The 23,630-nt window shown below is 47.9% G+C and overlaps 1 long non-coding RNA gene across 1 annotated transcript; it reads right to left on the bottom strand.

Moving 5' to 3' along the window:
- Positions 1-5,954: 5,954 nt before the first annotated feature.
- On the bottom strand, positions 5,955-23,368 carry LOC144119182 (uncharacterized). Its single transcript, XR_013312285.1, has 3 exons — positions 23,298-23,368; positions 18,913-19,301; positions 5,955-6,536 (listed from the first exon to the last, which is right to left on the bottom strand). It is a non-coding gene; the product is annotated as an uncharacterized LOC144119182 (long non-coding RNA).
- Between the last annotated feature and the right edge of the window lie 262 nt (positions 23,369-23,630).

The raw sequence follows: 23,630 nt of genomic DNA, 5'->3' as shown, positions 1-23,630 counted from the left end.
GTAAAAAAAGAGTAAAAATAACGGGGGAAAGGACGACTCTGAAATACCACAACCCTAGAGATGCAAGAACAGCTCCCCCCCCTTGGCCACAAGAAAATTGGTGGGTATACTCATGCTCCGCCAAGGGGCTTCACGTGATGGAGTTAATGTGTTTATGCCAATATATGCAAAATTGTTTACTTAAACACTACACAAACTGCACTGAAACCGCACTGAAACTGCACTGACACTGCTCTGACACTGCACTTGAACTGCACTGAAAGTGCGCTGAAACTACACTGAAACTACACAGAAACTGCTCTGAAACTGCACAAAACAGCACTGAAACAGCACTGACACAGCACTGGAACTGCACTGACACTGTTCTGACACTGCACTTGAACTGCACGGAAAATGCACAGAAACTACACTGGAACGGCAATGAAACAGCACTGAGACTGAGACTGAGAATGTGTTTATGCCAATATATGCAGAATTGGGCACTCTCGACTTTAATTGATGGATGCCTGGGAGTCCTCGCACTACTACTGGCGCAGTGATGCAGCGATTAAGCGATGCGCGACTGCCCGGCAATGGCAGGTGCTGCTACCGGTGGGTCTTGTGGCATCCATGCTGCTCTTCCTGAAAAACCTCTCGCGACTAATCATTAATTTAACTGCCGCCTGCCACGTTGGTCAGTTTGCTCGCAATCCGGTGTGCAGGATGTGATGACGTCAAGAAGTTACATCGCCTCCCAGGCCCAGGTTGTTTTTCGGGGGATTTGTCGCAACTTCGGCATCGTCCGGGGCGACGCCACCGGATTTTCTGCGGTACGGGAGGGTTGACGCCGTTAAAAAGGAACAAAAATAAAAAAAACTGCGCATTGAAGACAAGAACAGAAGAGAAAACCTAGTTCGAAGAGCATCACCATTTAAGAAAGGTACGCCTTTTATCTTTCAGTAACGGCGATCGAAGTGGCTCCGTTAATTCTGAGGGCTTCTATTTTCTACCTTGAGTACTCGCTCTTATTCACGGGATGTCCAAGGATATCGAGCTTGCTTGGTGCAGAGCTTCTTTACCCTCTGCTTCAGTGAAAGGAAACGGTGAGGAAATGGGAACCCTCAGTGCCAACGGTAAACCCTGCACTCGTGGCGAAGTGATGCGCGATAAAGGCCAGGCCCTCTTAATGTGCAGCGATTCAGCAGGGTGCCGCGGGGTTCGACACGAAGCTCCCAAACATCCTTTTCTTCGAAGCGGTCGTCACCATGCAACTACGAGTGCAACCCCTGTCGGCAGCGCGTGCAGCAGTATGTCGTCAAGCGAGGCTACGGATGCGGTGTCAGTGGAGAGAGAGGCCGAAAAGCCTCTTGTGAACATCCTGTAGCATTTAGGAGGACTGTCCAACTGTACGGCCGAACAGAAGGGCCCTCAAAAGAATGTGTTCGTACTCTAGCTCGACTTTAGATAGCTCCTGATTTGTAATTTTCCTCTAGTCGTCGTCCATGCGTGTTCTGGAAATGACTGCACCTAGGAAGGGAAACTTAACGAGTGGCCGGGGCAGGAACCAATTTAGAGGCACACCCTCATCTTAAACCAATGCATCTTGTGCTCCCTCACCCTTTCCCTCACAAATTCTTCTGCGCTACTCCTCTCTCACCTTCACCTCACCGACTGAATCCCTCATGAGGTGAGGGTGACTACGCCCTCCTGAGGGCCTGCCCTCGTGAAAGTGCCAATGTCTGGTTTTGACAAGTCACATTAAGTGGCTTGTGGGTGGCCAATTCATCAGCCGTATTGTGTACTCCCAGTTCCAGCGGACGTTCCGTAGACGCTTTCATTGGTAGACCGAGCGCCTTATAAGCCGTTCGAACGATAATGCCCAGGTCGTTTAGATCGGTCTTCGTTATCTTAAGATAAGGGGACACGTACACAATTTTGCAGGAAATAAATGCCTGCATTAGTCTAAGGGTGTCCTGTTTTTGCACACCGCTCTTTTAGGCTGTTTTCAGGGATATCATACGAATTATTTGATCGCACACCGTAAGGAGCTTAGTGATCATGGCTGCGCTCACGGCTTTGTTAATAAGCAGCCCCAATATCCGTAGTGTCTCCACCTCTAAACAGCGTAGCTGTGTAGCGCCCATACTGACGCGCACTACCACCTGACGTTGCACGTGCACTACTTAGTGACCTGTGTCGATGGGTGGCGTAGCAGAAGCGCGGGGTTTTTGAACGGGCGTTCTGGCATGTTCAGAACCTTTTACCCCGCAGGGCCGAGCATAATTAAACTTTAAGATATTTAAAAGTGGAGAGAGCTGTTGTTACTGGCTAGCAGCAATCTTAATTACCAGCAGGCTAGTTAACTGTAATAATTGTAAGATAATTTTTCAGAGTCAATTACCTATCTTCTTGGTTGATCGGATTCATCTGTGATATATGACGCCTGGCATCAGTTTAGTGAGTACGGCTTCAAAGCCATCTTTAAGTTTGGAAATGCATAGCTTAAAAATTAGGCGTTGATAACAATCAGCGTGCATTTTTTCACAGTGAAAGTCCATAATTTTGAGGCATAATGATAGCCCAATTTGCAATAAAATGATGATGCAGGGACATGTTACTTTTCTTCCCGTCTATTTAGGCCGCTGTAACCTCTCCACAAATATTCAGGAGCAGGCACAACGCCAACAACCTTCCCCAAAGACGATTTCTCCACAATCCATCCTCATAACCTCCACGCTGACATCACCGCCAGGACCCCATAAAAAGAAAGCCAAGCGCCGCGAACAATAGCCGAGGCACTCCACGTACTTTGAGAAAAGATGAAGCGCAAGGTAGAGGTTACATTAAACCAGCTACCCACATAAACCAACCACATGCTACAACAAAAATGAAAGCAGTGCTGCAGTAAACCACAACTTTTGATGAACTGCAGAAAGAACAGGGGGAAGTCGCACCGCATATGGATTAAGAACAGGAAGTTCCTCTCAGATCATGAATGGCATTTTCCAATTTCTCTAAAGAGAAAAGTTTACAACAGCTGTATCTTACCGGTACTCACATACGGGGCACCAACATGGAGGCTTACGAAAAGCGTTCAGCTTGGGTAAAGAATAACCCACCGAGCCAAGGAAAAGAAAATGATAGGCGTAACTTTAAGAGACCGGAATCGGGCATAGTGGGTGAGGGAACAAACGCGGGTTAATGACATCCTAGTCGAAATCAAGAGGAAGAATTGGGCGTGGGCAGAGCATGTAATGCGAAGGCAAGATAACCGCTGGTCCTTAAGGGTAACGGAGTGGATTCCAAGAGAAATTAAGCGTAGCAGGGGGCGGCAGAAGGTTAGGTGGGCGGACGAAATTAAGAAGCTTGCAGGCATAGGTTGGGCGCAGCTGTCAAAGAAGAGGGTTAATTGGAGAGAAATGAGAGAGGCCTTTGCCCTGCGGGTGGTGCAGTCAAGCTGATGATGTTGATGATGGAGGCCACCTAACAAGTTCAATTTCTGCTGCAGAGTCACCAAGAACAAATCCAACAACACACCCGCATGCTAGTTGTCGACAGTCTCAGAGATGTCACCAACCCGGCACATTCCCGACCTCACATGCCACCGTTGCTGGCGGACACACATAGAGAACGCGACAATCATTGCGCCCGCAGAATCTATTCATACCCACGCCCTGCACCGCTGTCGAGATATGCACGCCACTAGCACTGCCACACTGCCATCTCCCAAGAAAACCGACACACCTCACACCACCAGCACCACCATGACCAGCAACAATAAGAAAAACGCCTATAGCCAGGTGGCTAACAAAACCCACACATCTCACACCAACGGCAACAGCATGGCCAGCAGCACTAGGAAAAACACTGACAACCGGCCCGAATCTCACTGGATGTCGCAATGGAATTGTAAGAGCTATCGACGCAAGAAGGGAGCCCTAACGCAAATAATAGCTGCACAAACAGATTTCGTCGACGTAACAGAGTCAAGTCTCGAGGGTGTAAACTACCAAGATGATTTGTGCCTTGTCGCAGACTCCCTCGTGGCAAAATTTTCCTTCAGCAGCAAGCGATCGTGGAGAGAGAGGTTGGGAGGGAGAAAGAAAGGCGGGAGGAATAACATGAGAAGGGTACCAGTCCGCTGCCTTGCACATGGAAGAAAGCTATGAGTAGTATATAAACGTGAAAGTATAAAGCCTGAGCTTGAAATGAGGAGTATATACTCTTTAATTCGTTTTCGAAAACTTCCTCCCTAGTATACACTAGGACGAAAGTTTTCGAAAATGACATGAGAGGAGCCAGACACCGAGCAAGCCCGAGTAAGTCCGTAGCAAGAACTTCCCACAACTAATAGGCAGGTTCGATCCCGGCCGTAGCGGTCGAATTTCGATCAAGGTGAGATTCTAGAGGCCCGTGTACTGTGCGATGTCAGTGCAGTTTCAAGAACCCCAGGTGGTCGAATTTTCCGGAGGCCTTCACTACAGCTTCACTCAAAGCCCGAGTCGCTTTGGGACGTTAAACCCCTATAAACCAAACGAAACCAAACTTTCACAGAATGCTGTTATAATACAGTGTCTATGCTGAAAGCAATGAGACAAGTCGCGGCGTGGCGCGCGCATGCGCTAGATTGGGAAACCGGTTTTGGGGGAAGGAAGGGAAACCTTTACCTTCACAATGCAACGAGCTCCGTTGGCTTCGAGCAGGCGAAGCGAGTGGACGCGTTTGCGCGTGCACCCCTGTTTTGTCGCAGCTCAAGAAAACCATGGAGCGAATGTTGGAACAGCGCTACGATGTGAAACTTAGCGTTAAACTGTGTAAATCACCTACCAAGACAATCTACATGATCACGATAGCATGCGCTAATGATGCAATGTCCAGATCGGAAGTGCTCTAATGGCACAAAGCATTTACAAACTGCAGTGAAGACGTTCACGACCAGCAACGGTCCGGGCGCCCGCAGACGACGGTTACGGGCAGTATGTTGGTTGTGTCGTCCTGAACGTACTCACGGCCGTTTGTAAATGCTTAATGTCATTGGACCACTTGTGATCTGGACATTGCATCATTCCCGCATGCTGTCGTGATCATGTCAAATGTCTCAGTAGGTGACTTACTCAGTTTGACGCAAAGCTTCACCACGTGGAACTGTTCCAACATTCGCTCCGTGGTTTCCTTGACGCAGCGACGAAACAGAGGTACATGCGCAAACACGTCCACTCGGTTCGCTTGCTCGAATCCAAATGAGCCCGTCGCATCGAGAAGGTGAAGGTTTCCCCTCCTTCCCGCTTAACCGGTTTCCCAATATAGCGCATGCGCGTGCCACGCAGCGACTTGTCTCATTACTTTCAGGACCGACCCTGTATATCTCAGAAATATCGGCCTCACCTGTGGCGAGGAACTCACAGCGATAGCTACTCGTTACCAACAACTTCCCTGAGCTGTCTTCTTAGCGCCGCTCTGGCATGAAATTGGTAGGCCTAAAGCGCAAGCACGAAGCTGGAAATTGTCTTCAATTGCTGGCTTCAAGTGGCCTCAGAGGCTCAGTTTGGTTCTGCGGGCGACACCCCCAAGGCGCTTTACTCAGTAGGTGAGCTTGATTGCTTAACTAAAAACACACTTTGTGGCGCCATACGGACGCACTCCATGAATGGGTGAGCCGCGCACTCACCCTGTGTCGTCGGTAAATGCGTCGTCCCAAGTGCCCTCGTCAAAAATCCTGGCCAACACAGCTATGGCAGTGATCATTATCGTGAGCGCCCCGATGAGGGCAGCCGTGGCCGCGAGCGACTGCATCATGCGCCTCTCGCTCCATTCGTCATCGGCCGGTGGCTGCGGAAGGTTCTCGGTCTTCCACATCCAGAGCAGGCCTCCGCTTTCCTCCTCACTCTCGTCACTGTCTTCATCGTCGGGGCTATCGATAGTGGTTGACTGGCGCGACGCCACTCCGCTCCAGTAGTATGCCACGTTACCCAGCGGAGTCTCGCTGACCAGTAAGCTCGCAGCCATTTCAGGAGCCGTGCTCCATGCTGTCTGAGGGCGCGCTCCCGATGTTGAAGCTGCTGGTCCGTAACGAGCTCCCACTTGACGACACTGGAACTTGGCTGTGTTCGACACCACCGGCTGAGATGCATTTGTATATTCGTAATTTCCTCTTCGCCTGTCGAGCGCTGCCGAAGGAGCAACTACTGCTCTAGCAGCGCCTTTTTCCGGCAAAGCCTCTTCGTCATCAGGGCTTTCGGAGTCCTCTTTGGTGACCGATTCTTGGCCGTAGTAGATACTTGAATTCGCATCTTTGCCCTGAACTGTAGGTCGCTGGGGTACAACTTTTCTTGCAGCTGTTTCCTTGCTAGGCTTGCTGGGAGTTTTCTTCGTTGCGGTATCCTTTTGCACCTCAGCGACCGTAGGCGTGGGAGGCTCCGTCTTGCGCACACTGGTTCCAGTTTTTGGTTTGCCTTGATCTGTTCGGTCTCTAAAGGAAGCTTTTGGCGGACTGCACTTTTTCTTTCCGGCTGGCGTCGACTGGGGCGCCGGCTGTTGCTTCATGCTTTTAGGAAGATCTGCACACATGATAGCACAGTGTTAGCGGTGCTGAACACTACTGCACACATTTTTAACGTACGTACGGAAAAAAACCTGCTCTGCCGAGTTTATTTCTAAATTATATGTGCTTCGACACACAGACAACAACGAATGCCGCACATCACAAGCACAGAAAATAAGCAGACTCTGCGCTATTAGGTTCGAAATATTCAGGAAAAAAAGGGAGGGGCGGGAGTATCTGTGAAGTGGAACACGTGCTCAACGCAATGAGCAGTAATGTGGGTGTTCTCAGATTTTTTTGTTGGCCGGCCGCGATTGAGGTGAAATGCAACCGCGCTCGTATGTCTGCTATGCTATGTAGTGTTAGGATTTGAAATTAATGTACAAAAAAAGTTAAAACAAGTAGTACCACTAAAGACATTCGCGATTACTGCAGAGCTAACTTCGAACAAATTAACAATGAATTAGCTACTTTCCTAGACTTACTCAAGATGCATTTTTCAGACCGTAGCGTGAATACTAACTGTACTATAATAAATCCAAAGTCAACGAATTGATCACAAAGCACGTATCGATACGTGTAATCACTTCGATGCTAGCACACCCTGGTGTAACGCCTAATTGCGTCGATTATCTAACCGAAAGAGACGATTTTATCGAGCGGCTAAACTAGCTCCTTCTGACGACCGTTGGGCAGTGTACAAAAAAGCCAAAAAACTTACGTTTTGGCATTGAAACAAGCAAAAACTTACTTTATGCAGACGACACTACCACGCATGCGCAGTGATAACTCTACAAAATTCTGGCGCGCTGTTAATCCTTCTTCAATGACCTCAGTAACACTAATAGATTCTATCGGAGCTTCAATTGTTAAGCGCGAATGTCTAACCATTTTAAATAATATCTTCTGCAAGAATTTTGTGTCTTAATATGGGTCAATTTTACCGAATCCGCCCTTCTACAAATATTTGCCTCTGAATTCAGTTGTTATTAATAGTTATGGCATTGAGAACATAATTGAGTCTTTAAAGGCGGGTGCAGGTGCAGGTGTCGACCTTATTAATGTCAAGTTTATGAAGGGTACAAAGGTTTACTCTTCACTGTGTTTGTTATTAAATTTTCAGCAGTGCATTGATACAAGTGAAAGTCCGGACGACTGGAGAGTTGGGAGGGTGGTTCCACTTCATAAATCCGGTTGTACCGCTTCCCCATATAATTACCGTCCAATATCACTAAACAGTATCGCATGGAAAATCTTTGCGCACATTCTTTACTCCCAAGTTTTCCACTTTCTTGATTCAAATTCGTTTTTTTTTTCACGCACAACACGACGGCTTCCGGGAAACATTGTCTTGTGAAACACAACTAATTACCTTTACGCGTAAGCTCCACCTAATCCTTGACCGACGCTCCCTTGCCCATTGCATTTTCTTAGATATTGCCAAGGCATTCAGCAAACTTTTCCGAAAACTACTACTCGTGAAATTAGCGCAATTTAACATGCACCTCAAAATTATAACGTGGCAACAACATTTCTTTGTCATCGTTCTCAGTTCGTATATTGTAATGATCATACATCATCTTGTAGCGCGGTCAACTCTGTAGTGCCTCAAGGCTCGGTTTTGGGTTCCCTTCTTTTCTTAATCTATATTAATGAATTACCCCAGTACGTTACTTCTAACATGCATATATTTACCGATGAGTGCGCTGTGCTCCGAGAGATTACTACTGACCAGGATGTTAACACGGTACGAACTGATCTTAACGCTATTTTCCATTCGTGCAGTCACTGGCTCATGCCACTTAATATCAATGAATGTAATGTCTTGCGCGTATCTCATAGCCAGTCACGTCCAGCTGTTTACCTTCCTAGTAACACTATCCTTTATCCAGTAACATCTTACCGCTATCTTGGCGTACATATTACGTCAGAACTAACATGGTCCCTTCATAGTAGCCATATAATATGTGAAGCCAACGAATGCTCGGACGTCTGCGATTTAATTTTATTCTGCCCCCGTATCACTAAAATTGCTCCTTCACAAAACATCAGTCCGCCCTAAACTTGAGTATGCCTCCTCAGTATGGGACCCAAGCTCTGCTAAGCTAACTCGCTCGAACTTGTTCAGAATAATTCTACAAGGTAAATTTTTCATAACTACAATCGGACTGCCAGTATCTCTACCATGAAACAAACCTTAAGTCTACCGTCAACTGCTCCTCGCCGCTATAATTCTCGCCTTTGCCTTTTTCAAAAAATATACTTCCAAACACCCACCTGCACAATGAACTAATCTCCAATCCATCCTATCGTTCTGCACGCGTTGACACTCTCACAAAGTTAGTATCATTTCTTGACGCACTAATTCTTGTTCCCACAGTTTTATCCGACGACATCACAGGATTGGAACCGCTTTCCCGGATTCATCGGTGCCATTGAAGACCATCATCGTTTTAAAAATGGACTAGCTAACATGGTCCAATTAGAGCCTAACAACTTGTATTTTTATTTTTTGTTGCATTGCTTGCTTTCGTTTAATGTGTTATCTATTTAATCGCTCCCCTCTCTAATGCAAAACAGCCCCGACAAATAAATGAAATGAAATAATAGTGTGCGTTGAAGAACGGTACGTAGCTGATATTAATCCTGTTGTAACCAATAAGTCTGTTGTAAACCATGTGCAGCTTTGTGCCATGAAAGGGCAACTGAAGAGGTGTCGAACGCGTGGAACTTGTAGGTAAAGCATGTGTAGTCTTTATGGTCTAGGATTTAAAATGGTGACGTAATTGCCAAATAAAACCGGGGCGGCGTTCAATCTTCTCTGCAGCGCTAAGCGCTGGGTGAGCGGTGCATGATGACGTCATCTATGGTGCCCGTACAAGTACAGCTCAGTAATGCTTCTATGACGAAAAAAAAAAGCCAACGCTATCGAAGAGAACTCCTGCGGAGCGTTGTTTAGAGACATCGCCGACGCATGGCTAGATGTGTGCGAAGGTAGCAGAAATTTGAAATCTGCCCGGGTCCGTGGCGTCATAACCAAACTTCACCGCACTCCGCCGATATTCCTATGAGAAGCCTGAGATTTAATCGTCGATAACGTCACCATTTTAAATGGTAGCGCAAAACACATTGGCGTGTTTTACGTACAGCTTATATAGATTTAAATCCTTTAGTATCTTGGAATTGTCAAGGAGGGATGCAGCTGCCCTTCAAAGCCTGGATACCACACTATACCTGTCCGGCGCCGGTGAGCGGCGAATAGGGAACAGCGGCTTTATACAGGTCTTGAGATCGATATGGTACGAGCACGTATGAGTGACAGTTTATAAATTTTTTTTCAGATGCACTGGCATATGACAGCATCCGAGTTCCTGGTGCCGCATTCAGAAAACTACTTCTTGCATGAGAGCGCTCCATGGAGAACGCTCCATGGGACCTGCGTAGAAAACTACGTGAGGGCAACAGGGCTAGCCTGCTCTACCGAGTAATCTGAGCTGCTCAGAGTATGGAGAGGAAAACAGAACCGCAAAGTCCCAACTAGCGACGAGCTCAAACTCGACGTCTACCTAGAAGGGAAGCCGATTCCGGAGACGACGCTCATAAGAATACTGGGCATGTGGATACAGCCGAACCAGCGCTGCTCACATACCATAGCCCTCCTCAAGGCATCAACACTGCAAGTCGCTCGCATGAATACGCGCATCTCCCACAAACGATCGGGCATGCGGGAAGAAGACACTCTAAAACTGGTCAGGAGCTAGTGATCAGCCAGGCAGCATACAGCCTCCCGTACTACAACCCAATCAAGAATGAGGTACAGCAAATCGACGCGATAATCCGAAGAGCATACAAGACCGCACTCCATCTACCCCAATGCACATCTATAGAGAAGCTCTTAGCACTAGGACTTCATAATACTTTTGAAGAGCTCAGAGAAGCGCAAAACATCACCCAACTGCAAAGACTACAACAGACCCCGACTGGCAGGGAGCTACAGCACAGGCTAGGATGCAGCGAACAAATTAAAGAAATACAAAGAACCACGAATATCCCGGACGAAATACGACGCGACATCAGGGTGGCCCCGATTCGTAAAAACATGAACCCCCATCTACATGAAGAACGCAGAAAGGGGAGAGCTTACTACAGACAAAAATCACAAGCCCCTCAGGACACAACGGTGCACGTGGACGCAGCCACATACCATAGGAAAACAGGGGCAAGCCAACTCCAATGTGGTAGCGGTGGTGATAAACTCGAACACACGAGAAATTGTTAGCGCATCGCTACGAGACTGCACGGTAACCGAGGCTGAAGAAGCGGCCGTCGCTCTTGCGGCAGCCGAGGGCTACCGGACTAAGCAGTCCCTAACCATTCTCACCGACTCTCAAGAGGCATGCCGAAACTACACGTTAGGCAGAACAGGACACAGAGCGCTCCGCATACTCCGCTCTTGAGGTCACCACACAAGAAGCACACAAGAAGAAAACCCAGTTAAACACGTGATAGTGTGGACGACAGGACACGCGGACGTGGAAGGCAACCGAGAGGTCGACAAGGTAGCTCGAGGATACACTACATACCGAGCCCCCTACAATATCGGTCTCGAGGACGCCGAGCCAGTCCCTAGAGATTACTCGGCTATACTCAACCACTGCAGGGGCAGCAGGAAGCGGTATCCCACACCGCACAAATCTCTCACCGGAGAAGACTCCGTAGCTTGGAGGCTGCAACAAACGGGCGCATACCCGAACTTGAACACACTCAGTAAGATACAACCCACACAATACACAGACAAATGCCCATGGTGCCAAGAAACACCCACGCTATACCACATAACGCCATACCACATAATGCTCTCCAGCGACCGTCAGGACGTCCAACTTGGGCTAATCCGACGGGCTCAGCTGGCAGCAGCATCCAGCGGAGCCCTGGGCTAAGGGCAGACAGGCACTGCTATGAAGATGGAAGACACCATCTGATTCCGCGAATCTCACCAATCTTAGAGCTCAATAAAGGTTTTTCCACCTCCTCCTCCCCCATGGAAGGTGGTAAGCAAGCGCTGCCGCATAACTTACACTAAGTGAGGAACTAAACGTTTTGATCGGAGCATTTCAAGGTGCGCTAAGTATGAGTGCGTTGAACGCTCCGATGCGGTGCCATTACGCCTATGCTGAGCGCAGTGTGGCACTCTGATACTTTTCGACTTTACTAGCTACTGAGAAAAGCTATATCAGGAGCTGTCCTCCACATACATATGTAGAACGCCGGAGCGGCGCACCGAAGGGTGCACGTGCCTTATTTACGAGTTGCCTAGGTCTCGAAACGATACCTTGCCATGTATTTACTTTCATATGGGCGGTGTTTAGCTCCTTATGACTTTAAATTCTATGTTTGGCCCGCAGGCAGTGGTGATTGTCATAAAAGTAGTACGGAGCGTGCCGCTCGAGCGCTCTGGACAGGCGTGTGGACGACTGTACGAGAGTGAAAACGAGCGCGGACATGTCTCGCGACCACTATAGGGCGCCAAAGCGACGTAAGTACAAAAGTTACTCTCACATGTACGGTACAGGGCTTTGTCCGCTTGCTTTGAACGCCAGCATAAATGCAACTGAAATGACTGTGAATGGTTAACGAAAGTAATTGTATACACCCGAACGTAGCCATGAGGCTACAAAGAAAAGCTATATCATCTACAGAAACTTCGTATATCAATGAAAATTTGCCCTGGTCCCTGGTTTGAAACCCAAATCTGCTGCACCTTGGATGATTCCCCGAACATTGGACTGAACAACCAGTATTAATGCTTATTTCTAAAGTATAATTGTCGTTTCGAGCTGTACTAGACCGAGCACAGCTTCTGTTTGTTGCTGTCTACGCACCGAACACGCTTTCGTCATACGATTATTTTCACCTGACTTTTTTTTTTCAAACCTGGTTAATATTTCTAACGGAGCCGTATTACAGGAAGTGTTAGGCACAGCATGTTTACTGATAGAGTAGCATACGAAAGTGGGTCGTGATAGAAATAACTGAGAACTGCATTTATTTCGAGATAGTAATCCTATCCATCTTATTCTAAGAGCTAAATAATAAGGCAGATAGCGATTGCGATGGCTTTGTGGTTTTAGCGTCCGACTGTTGAGCCTAAGGTCGTGGGATGGAATGAAGGCCGCGGCGACGGGACTTCACCGCAGGACAAAAGCGATAACTGCAATGCGCAGTGCAATGTCGGCGCACGCTAAAGAGATCCAGGCTGCCGAAATAAATTCGGCGACCCGCCGTTACAACGTCCCCAGGAGGCATTACAGACCCTCGTGCGTTCACGTTATCGGAGACTTCCTTGTACTGTAAAAAAACCTAAGTTTCGTGGCACCCAAGCCTCAGTTCATATAAGCTGGAAGCTGGGAACAAAGATTCAAGCTAACAATGTTAGACTGCGATAGATACACGTTTATATTCTCACCGACAAACTTAGCAGGAAGCGGGAAGAACAACCGTTTACTGGAGCTAGCCTCGCCGAACAGCCGCACTCTTTTTAGACAATGAAAACGTTTGACCACGCGCTGGGAGACAAGGTCTTGGAGCTTTTGTGTAACTTGGCGGCGGATGGCGTCACGTTCTTTTGAAGGCACCCGATAAGGGCGCTTACATAGTGGTTTTTGGTCGTCAGCAACGATAATTCGGTGCTTGGTAAACGGCGTCTGTTGCACCTTGGAAGCTGATGAAAAACAGTCGTGGAAAGAAGGGATGAGGTTTTTCACGCAGCGTTTCTGACTGGCCAAAAGGGGCGGGTTTACATCGGTCGGATTGGCTGTAGCCGTCGCCTCGTCGAGATCCGAGGTGGTGGACAAAAAGCACTGCCTGTTACACTCTCCATGCTCGTCAAAATAAGCGACGACCGCTGTCTTCGTTAAATGTTGCTGTTCACCGGTAAAGTTGGTGACTAAGATGTCGGTGCGACCGTTGGAAAGTTCTACTAGGCCTCGAGCTGCACAAACTTGCCGAGCGAGGAGCAGAGACATGTTCGCTTCAGCGATGCCAAGAGTGCCGGTGCTGTCATTACATTCAACTGTGACGACATTGCTGGCTCGCGGAGGGATTGTTATGTGGTCGTCCCACACGTGCAACATTACTTTGCTGGGCTCGGTGTTGGTGTCAACGGCTCGCTGGGCGGAAAAAGGTACCGTGAGCTCCCGAAGGTCGATGACCACACGATACTATTGAAGGAAATCCATGCCCAGAATCAGATCTTTTGAACAGTCACGGAATACGGCAAAGGAGCCAGTGAAAGTAAAACCGCGCATCTGGATGCGGCAGGTGCAGACGGCGATCGGCGTCACTACATGGCCACCGGCGGGGCGGATCACGGGTCTACACCAAGCTGTCACAACATTACGGAGAGTCGTGGCGAGCTGCCTGCTCATCACAGAAAAATCAGGGCCGGTATCGAGGAGTGCGGTCACTTCAGAATTGTCGACGGTTACTAAAACGTTAGCGGCAACCAGTCGTTCGCTGCACGTCGGCGAGTTCGTAGGATCGGGTCGTCGCCGCTCGGGCCGTCGCGTCAAACCGTCGGGTGGAGGCTGTTGATTCTGTGCAGTGGCGGCGGCCATACCCCCGGAGTACGCCGTGTTCAGTTTTCCCGGTGAGGGGACGTGCCTCTGAACTGACCAGAGGATGATGGCCGACTTTGCGAATCAAAGCGCCTCGGACATGGCGATCGCGATTGGCGCTGCTGCGAGGTCGGGGGCAGCACGTGAGCGGCCAGGTCCTCTTCTATGTCTTGCACTCTTTCACAATAGTGCGATCGATGCGCGTCCGGGGGATAGCGCGGTCGATGCGCGTCCAGGGGAATCCTCTCAAACCCTTCCGCCGGTACGGGCAATTCCGCAGAATATGGTCGGGCTCCCCGCAGTGGTACCAGAGCGGGCGATTGTTGGATGTTCGCCATACGTGCGCTTTGCTTATTGAAGGGCACAGGTACTGCTGCTGCACGACGGGGCGCAGCTAACGGTGGGGTGGTCGTGGTCCGGCAACGGGGCGAAACGCTTGCGACGCGGGGGCAGGTCGACGCAGGGCATCGCTGTAAGACATGACGTGTGGATCCGATTGTGGTGCTAGGGGCGGCTGCACCGCTCGCCGGATTTCGTCACGGAGGACAAATCCTGCAGAAGAAACATTCTTACCGATGGACCATCCAAGTGGAGGTGTCGCAGTTCGCGGACAATACTCCGCACAAGCTCTCGCAGCGCATCATCCCCGCGGGCTTGCAAGGACGGGCAGTAGTGAGCGGCAGCTACATTTGCCTGACAGCCGTATTGGGCACTCCGTTCCTGCAATGAACGTTCCATGCTCGTAGCTTCCTTGGCGAAGGTGGCGACGGTTCTCGGAGGGACGCGCATGAAGCCAGCAAACAGCTGCTCCTTCACCCCACGCATAAGGTGCCGTACTTTTGTAGCTTCGGGTATGGCCGGGTCGGCCCGATTGAAGAGGCGGGTCGTGTCCTCTCTAAACATGACCACGCTCTCGTTGGACTGCTGCGACCTGGAGCGAAGGGCAATTTCAGCATTTTTCTTTCGCTCGCTCGAGCGGAATGTGGCAATCAACTCACGGCGAAAAGCTGCCCAGTAGAGGAGGACGCCTCGTAGTTCTCGAGCCACGTTTTCGACGAGTCTTGCAGTGCGAAATATATATTTATCAGCTTCCGCTCGTCGTCCCATTGGTAGAATGCGGCTACACGGTCAAAACTGGCCAACCAATCTTCTACATCCTCGAACCGGTCGCCGTGGAAGGATGGTGGTGACCGAGCTGCGAAAAGGACGAACGGCGGGGCACTGCCGGGATACTGACCTGTCTGGCTACCAGTGGTGGACGTCATAGCTCGCAAAGGCCTTGCCAGTGGCTCAAACTCGGGTTGTAGGCCTCGCAGGCGATGGCTGGCTTTGTGGACGGGTGTGGCGTCCGCGCGTCGGACAAAAGCGTCAAGAATACCGCCATGGTCAGCGTACATGGGAGGTCCGAGCACCTCCACCGAGGACCTCCAGCAAATGTCACTGACAAACGTAGCAGGAAGCGGGAAGCACAGCCGTTTACAGGAGCTAGGCTCGCCGAACAGCCGCGCTAATTTTAGGCAAAGAAGACGTTTGGCCACGCGCTGGGAGACAAGGTGGGGCCACCAGGTGGCACCAGTAGAGTGTCAGCCAAACAAACTGAGAAAGCAATTTTTGAGTATAATGAAACAGAATGGACTTATACCAAAATAACTCAATCACTTGAGCTAGAGCTAGCTAAGGTGCGAGTCAAGCCAAAAGGGAAAAACGCAAACCCAATAGTTGGTGGGATGAGGAGGTCAAGAAGGCGATAGGGAAACGTCAGGAGGCGTACAGGGAACAAAGATATTCCAAGAAGAGGGGGGAACCAGAAGTGTAAGTAGACAGAAAATGGGATATCTTCATAAAGTGTAGAAGAAAAGAATCCTATTTGATTAATGAGAAAATTAGAAGGAAATGTACCCAATGAATGTCAAAAGTAAATGAAATGATAGAAATGCAGCTCATTAATTCCGGAAACATATAAATAAAATGAGTAATAAGACTAGGCTAGAGAAAAGGTTTATTGTTACAGATCAGGGTATTCGACTAGACAGGGATGAAGCAATAAAACACATAGGAGCAAGGCTGACAAAAAATTGAAAGAAAGAAATATTGCACATAATTTATCGAAGGAGGATAGACCGGTAACTGCAGTTGCTTCATTTGGGCAACGAGAGCGGGAAAGGGAAGAGAATAAGGTTCCTAGTGGTATGTCGACAGGACCAGACCATATTCCGATTATATTAATAAAGAAGCTGGGAGCAAATCCAAGAAACATTAATAGAGGAAGTGAACAAAATGATAGTGGATGGCAAAGCCCCCAATGAGTGGCGATTAAGTAGAATGAACATTATATATAAGGGAGAGGGAGAAAGCTTACATAAGAAACTACCGTCCCCTAACAGTGACATCTGTGGTTTACAGGGTGGCGATGAAGATTATAAAGGACATACAAGAGGCTTGGGTGGAAAACGAGGGGGTGCTAGGGGAGCTACAAAATGGGTTCGGAAACAAAGGAGGTTGTAAGACAATCTGTTTTCATGGACGCAGTGTAATGAAATTGCTGAAAAGGAACATAGACCCCCTATGGATAGCATTTCTGGATATCAGGGCAGCCTGCGACAACGTTATTCAAGAGAATTTGTGGGGCATACGGGGCACATTGGATGTGGAAGATGGGGTAGTTGTCCCCTTAAAGGATATATATATATATATATATATATATATATATATATATATATATATATATATATATATATATATATATATATATATATATATATAGGTAACACAGTGCTTACAAAATTGGAAAAAAAAATGTATCAGGGCTTAGAGAGATACAGCTGGGGCTTAGGCAAGGATGTACTCTGTCTCCTTTGTTGTGTTGATGTTGTACCTGCAAGGGTTAGAGGCCAAACTAGAGAGGAGCGGACTTTGGTTCAACGTTTATTTTTTCAAGCAAGCAGAATAGATTGAACAGTCATTACCGGGACTAATGTACGTGGATCCTACAGTGCTAATGACTGACAACAAGGAATATTTGCAGAAGTTGACAGACATCTGTGGTACAGAGGAAGATAGATTAAGTTTCAAGTTGAGTAAGGAAAAATCTTCAGTCATGATATTTAATGATAAGGGCGGCGAACATAGAATACAGGAGTTCACGCTAGAAGTAGTGGATGAGTACAAGTATCTTGGTGTGTGGATAAATAACGGTGCTGAGTATCTGACAGAACATAAAAAATATGTAATGAATAAAGCTACTAGGAACGCGGCTGTCATGAAAAATAGGGCACTGTGGAATTACAATAGGTATGAAGTGGTATGAGGGATCTGGAAAGGGGTGATGGTTCCTAGGCTGACTTTCGGCAATGCGGTCCTGTGCATGAGACAAGATGTTCAAGCAAGGTTAGAAATCAAACAACGCGGCGTAGGGAGGCTAGCTTTGGGAGAACATGGCAATACACCAAGTCAGGGGGTACAGGGTGATATGGGGTGGGCATCGTTCGAGAGCACATAAGCTAGCAGTAAGATAGCATTTGAGGAGCGATTGAGAAAAATGGGGAAAAGCATTTGGCTAGGAAAGTTTCAGATACCTGTATATAAGAAATGTTGACACGAAATGAAGTAAGCGAACTAGAAAATTGACAAGCAAATATCTGGACATACGTCGGAGGGCAAATAAGCAATTATTGGTTAAAGGTTCAAGAAACTGAGAGAGCTCTGTGGAAAACAGGAATGCTGACGAAATCGGCACTGGGAACATGCAGGATCTTTAAGCAGGAAATTGCGAATGAAAATATCTATGATGATTGTAGGGGAAGCTCAGTTTTTTGAGGCCAGGACGACAGTTTGTAGACTAAGACATATAGAGTCAGGTACCACGAAGTAGACACGTTGTGCGGTGCTTGTGCAGAGGAGGAGGAAACGGCTGAACACTTGATACTTTTCTGTAAAGAGCTTCACCCTGCAGTGGAAAGCAGCGGGGTTGATTTATTTAAAGCATTGGGGTTTAAGGACAATGAAGGAAAAGTAGATTTTAAGTGGGTAGAAGTAACCAAGCGAAGGTTATCTGATTGGAGGTTGAAATCAAAACACGAGTAAAATTTCACAAGTCATGGCTAGGTGGCTTGAACCACCACCCGATTTAAAGGACCATCCATCCATCCATCCATCCATCCCATCCCATCCCATCCCATCCCATCCCATCCCATCCCATCCCATCCCATCCCATCCCATCCCATCCCATCCCATCCCATCCCATCCCATCCCATCCCATCCCATCCCATCCCATCCCATCCCATCCCATCCCATCCCATCCCATCCCATCCCATCCCATCCCATCCCATCCCATCCCATCCCATCCCATCCCATCCCATCCCATCCCATCCCATCCCATCCCATCCCATCCCATCCCATCCCATCCATCCATCCATCCATCCATCCATCCATCCATCCATCCATCCATCCATCCATCCATCCATCCATCCATCCATCCATCCATCCATCCATCCATCCATCCATCCATCCATCCATCCATCCATCCATCCATCCGTCCACCCGTCCGTACGTACCTACTTACATATATACATACATACATTTATACATGCATACATACGTACATACTGTGTGGCAATATTGATTTCGATCGTTACGACTGGAGATTTTCGCGAAAGCGCTAGCTGCTTGGCTGAAATATGAGTAAGATTTCAATCGCACCGACGGACTGAAATTTTCTTTGTGCCATGAAATAAATTATGCGCCGGCAGTAGCGCTTTGGTACTTAATGTGGCCTACCGGTCGTCGCTGTTTTAGCCCTCGTTGGTTTAGCAGCGATCGGTTGTGCCTTGTTCTGCGCCGCAGGCCTCACGACTTGCTTTGCAGCGCTTGTCGTCTTTCCTCCCCTTGGTTGCCCCCCAGGGGCGGGAGGCTCTTTCGTGTGTGTCGCCGCGTTGACGGGTATTTTTGTTGTTGCAGTAGCGGTCTTGCGTGGGGCCCGAGAGCTGGCCATCTGTTTTGGCTTGGTGTCCCCTGCAATCACTCCTTGTGGCTAGCAGTCTGTGGACTGCGTGGCCAGAACAGGGGGCCCCTGAGCAGCCGCCAGGAATCTTCAGGCTTTAACCAAATGATGTCTTCGGTGTGGCAGCTGTGGTCATAGTGAGGAACGAAGCTCCGGCAGCTAGCACCTGTATATCACAATAAAAGCGAAATTTGCTCGTGGTTGACTCTGCACGACAAAGCAAAAAAAAAATAATCGGTGCACTGTCACGAGTGTCTAACACGAAAGTTAGAGCACTCTGTGTTGTGAAATTACAATTATTTAAGAAACATGCTTATTTTTTCACATTTTATTTATATTAAGCAAAAAATGACGGCATTGTTAACGTTCACGAACTCTGTGGCTTTGAATTCGCACTAGCTTTGCTTCTTCCTCGGCAGCAGCGTAATGCACAATCTTACCGTTTACTCCGCTCCGTTTCTGTTCGGGCTGGCCGTTTTCGATCGCGATCTTCGTCTCGCCTTATTGTTACCGCATTGCAGCGACAGTTAACGGAGGCGCTATTTGCATAAGAAGCTTCATGTTGTCCAGGTTTAAACTCATACATGAAATTATATCGAATGCTCCTAGGAGAAGCTTGGGTCACCACCTCTAAGCGAAAAAAGGTGTGGCGACGTGCAGTAGATAGATGGGTAGCTAGTATCATTCGCTTTCCATCCGGGTAAAGGTAATTGTCACCTAGTCTTTAATTTCCATCATGCAAAATTTCCTAGTATTAAATGCGAGTTTTCTTCTTCTCCTATCAAACTACTCTCTTTTCCTTCCCCGCTTATACTCTAGTCGCCTCTGAACTGCCTCTACATTTTGAAAGTTGAGCACCCCTGCTTGTTCAAAAGCCCAATTGCTCCTAGGATCGCCATAGAGGCCTCATACACTGAGTGCTGTAGGCATTATAATAAAATAAAGCATCTTGTATTGTTTCTACACGTTTCGTGCTCCTACAGCAATGTCATTCGTGGTGTTCAATTTTTGCTGATAGCTCATCGTCCGCAAGCATCGAGCCCTGGCCTGCAAAACTGAGACTCTTAATTCTTTTGGAATTGTCGAAAAAGGTTTCTATTTTAATTTTAGTGTTGCCATCCGATAAAGCTCCAACGTCAGTTTTGCCAGCCTTTTCTTTAATCACTGTGTATTTTCCAAATTTACCTCCACATAGCGTAGCTACTGTAGCAGCGTAAGTACCTGAAATCGTTTTTCACCCATCGTCATACTCAATTCGCCGCAACCGTTCCTCATACTGAACCTTAATTTTGCCTCGAGCGTTTCCAACGTTCACCGCTCCATATCACTGTGCACTTCACAAGTTTTGTTATTATGTGCACTCAAAGCGAGCCTGCCGACTGTCCTTTGCTTCATTTGAAGTTCAGAAATTGTGGCACATCTCAAGAACACAACAGCGCTTGCAAACGTCATGCTCGTCATCCTTATGCTCTTCCACATTCCTGGAATCGCATCACAGCTATCATAAACTTGAGGCTTCATCATAGCTGCATACTAATGAAACATTGCTATCGCCTTGACTAGTTTTGAATCCAAAATTTTAGGTGAATTCCTAATGGCATACTATTTTGGACTCAGATCGTGTCTGACAGCTTCGGTTTCAATTGATATATTCAGAACGCTGTTTCGAACATGTGAATAGCAAGTCAATTTCAATGGAAAGTGATGCAGTTTCAATGGGCAAAATTGCATCGCCTTTCTGGTCACGCGATCACACTATTCCGGTGGACGGCGTCATTGCGTCTGGAATTGAAGCCCTTGGAGGTGGCTACTCGAGACCGCATGCTGGCAACACGCGCAAGTCTTCGCGTCCGGTCAAAAAGCAAGTTCTGCTGTTTGCGCTGTTTGGCTTGAGCTACGCCTTTGACGGGAACCTTCGTCCTAAGAACTAGCGCTCTAAAACGGCAATCCCTAACGGGCTGGAGAGACGACAACGTTAGTGGGGGAACGGTTTGGGCCTCGACTCTCGCCCTCAGACCGTGCATCTTGCCCTTTCTAGCCCTCACCTCACCATTCCTCCCCTCTCTCGCCCTCACCTCAACATGCCTCTTTTCCTTGTCCTCACCTCACCATGCCTCTTTTCCTTGTCCTCACCTCACCATGCCTCCCCTCCCTCGCCCTCACCTCACCATGCCTCCCCTCTCTCGCTCTCACCTCACCATGCCTCCCCTCTTTCGTCCTCACCACATCATGCATCCCCTCCCTAGTCCTCACCTCAACATGCGTCCCCTCCCTAGTCCTCACCTCACCATTCCTCCCCTCCCTCGCCCTCACCTCACCATGTCTCCCCTCTTTCGTCCTCACCACATCATGCATCCCCTCCCTAGTCCTCACCTCAACATGCGTCCGCTCCCTAGTCCTCACCTCAATATTCCTCCCCTCCCTCGCCCTCACCTCACCATGTCTCCCCTCTTTCGTCCTCACCACATCATGCATCCCCTCCCTAGTCCTCACCTAAACATGCGTCCGCTCCCTAATCCTCACCTCACCATTCCTCCCCTCCCTCGCCCTCACCTGACCATGGTCACGTGATCTTGAGATGTCATCACAACCTGCCCATCGGGTTTTAAGCAACCTATTTTTTAGAGAGCTACCCACGAATAGATTCGAAATAGCAAATTTAGACATAATGTTATATTATCAAATCTCTGCACCCCCTCGCTTAGCGTATACCTACTACAGCAGCCTGGAGTCTGGATAGAGCGGTTGATGGAGCGATAGTTGCAAAAAAACTGACTCAAGCACACACAGGAGCTGCGACAAACGTGAATTGTAATGCTACTGCATTACACTCCGAAGGTCAGTTAAGAGTGCAATGAAGGGCGTGTTTTTCATAAAGGTAAGAAGTACAATACCGCTTGGCTTAGAGTGGAATATTGCCTCTGCGCAGAAGTTTCCGACGGCCTTACAGAAGCAAAGTACGGACTACTTATGCAATCGACCACCCTCTGCATACGTCAGAGCCCCACCCTTGGTTCCTGCACACTATTAGACCAGCTTTCTCGATTAGGCATTGTTTTTCAGACGAAAAAATTGGTTCTTCTTGCTACCTCTGGCATTATTCGAAAGTACACTGCCTAGCGATAACGCGTACGAGTTGATTTAACAGCTTGTGCGTGGTGAGTTTTTAGATACCAAAGAATGTCTTGCTCCATTAAGGCTCTGATCACCGTAAACGCACATTGTGCTGACATCTCTGACGTGCGCAAATAACCAAGATAATATTACAATATATAAAACCTCAGAAACAAAGCACATTTAAACAACACCACAATCGAGGCCTTATTTAGTGCAGCACCGTGGGAAGACTCAAAGAGCTCATAAATCAAGTAAGCGTGAAGCTTTCGCGCAATACTCTGAGCCGTATAAAAACGGCAGAAAAATAACTCTGGAATTAAGGCCTTTTTTCTGGGAATTAGAAAAACTGGCCTTAATAATACTGTAACGATTTTTAACATGTGTTTACGTAGGCGTATTTATGCGAAAAATAACGTGCAGGCAGGGGAAGATTATTCGAAAATAATGGAGCGACCACCAGAAACTTAGGATGGTAACCCACCACCTTCAAACTATAAAACAACGGGGAAAGGACCGGAACGGGAGTGTCGTTTTAAGCTACTTTTCATTGGATTAAAAAGTGCCTACTTTGTGAAGGCCGTTTGGGAAACTAAGTGACCGAAGGCAATAAGAAAATGCTGAGAGAAGAGATTTTTTTCTCTTGCACCAAAGGCCCGTCCTTCAGCTAGCCGAACATCGATTATGCAATTTAAGGCAAGCTTCTCTGGATTTTCGTGGCGATGTTTACCTCGCCACCGGTGCATTTCCATACAGCGGCATGACAGAGCAGAGATTTTGGACGGCTGCCACGTCTTTGCAGATTAACTTATCCATCACTGCAGAGTCATGGAAAGCACGTTTTCGTGCTTCGACATGGACCAGTGCTAAATCACGAAACAGAGAATTAAGATAACGCTCTAAACGAACGTAAAGTTGACAATGAGGCAAGGCTCGAAACAACTCAACGTTCAGTAAGCAACACCCGATCGTGATCGCGCTAAGTAGCACAGACACTGAAAAACAGCACACGTATAGTTCGCTTTCAAAAGTGCCACAAAACACGAACCTGCTTAAAGCGAAGAGCTGCTGATCACGTAGAGAATGCGGTTTTTCCTGAGAACAAGGGACCAAAGCAATGCATCACACACTTTGATAAAATGCTCTTCTTCTTTCTTCTCTGCTCCTCCTTGTTTCACGTGAGCGATTCGCAGGTCAGCATTGAACGCAGTATGACTTCTGATTTCGTTCTTTAGGCTAAAAAGCACAAGGAAAAAAATCCTCCGCCTACATTGCCTCAATGTTCGACCTAGTTTTTTATTTCTTTACCGACAGCGCCGCAGGTGGAATTATAGTGAGGGGTAGGTTTTACAAAACAAGGAAAAACTGCAAGGGCAGTCTC

This window comes from Amblyomma americanum, chromosome 2 (assembly GCF_052857255.1).
Source record: "Amblyomma americanum isolate KBUSLIRL-KWMA chromosome 2, ASM5285725v1, whole genome shotgun sequence".
NCBI classification, from domain to species: Eukaryota; Metazoa; Arthropoda; class Arachnida; order Ixodida; family Ixodidae; genus Amblyomma; species Amblyomma americanum.
The sequence above is the reverse complement of the archived record's forward strand: the minus strand, read 5'-3'. Positions and strand labels throughout refer to the sequence as shown.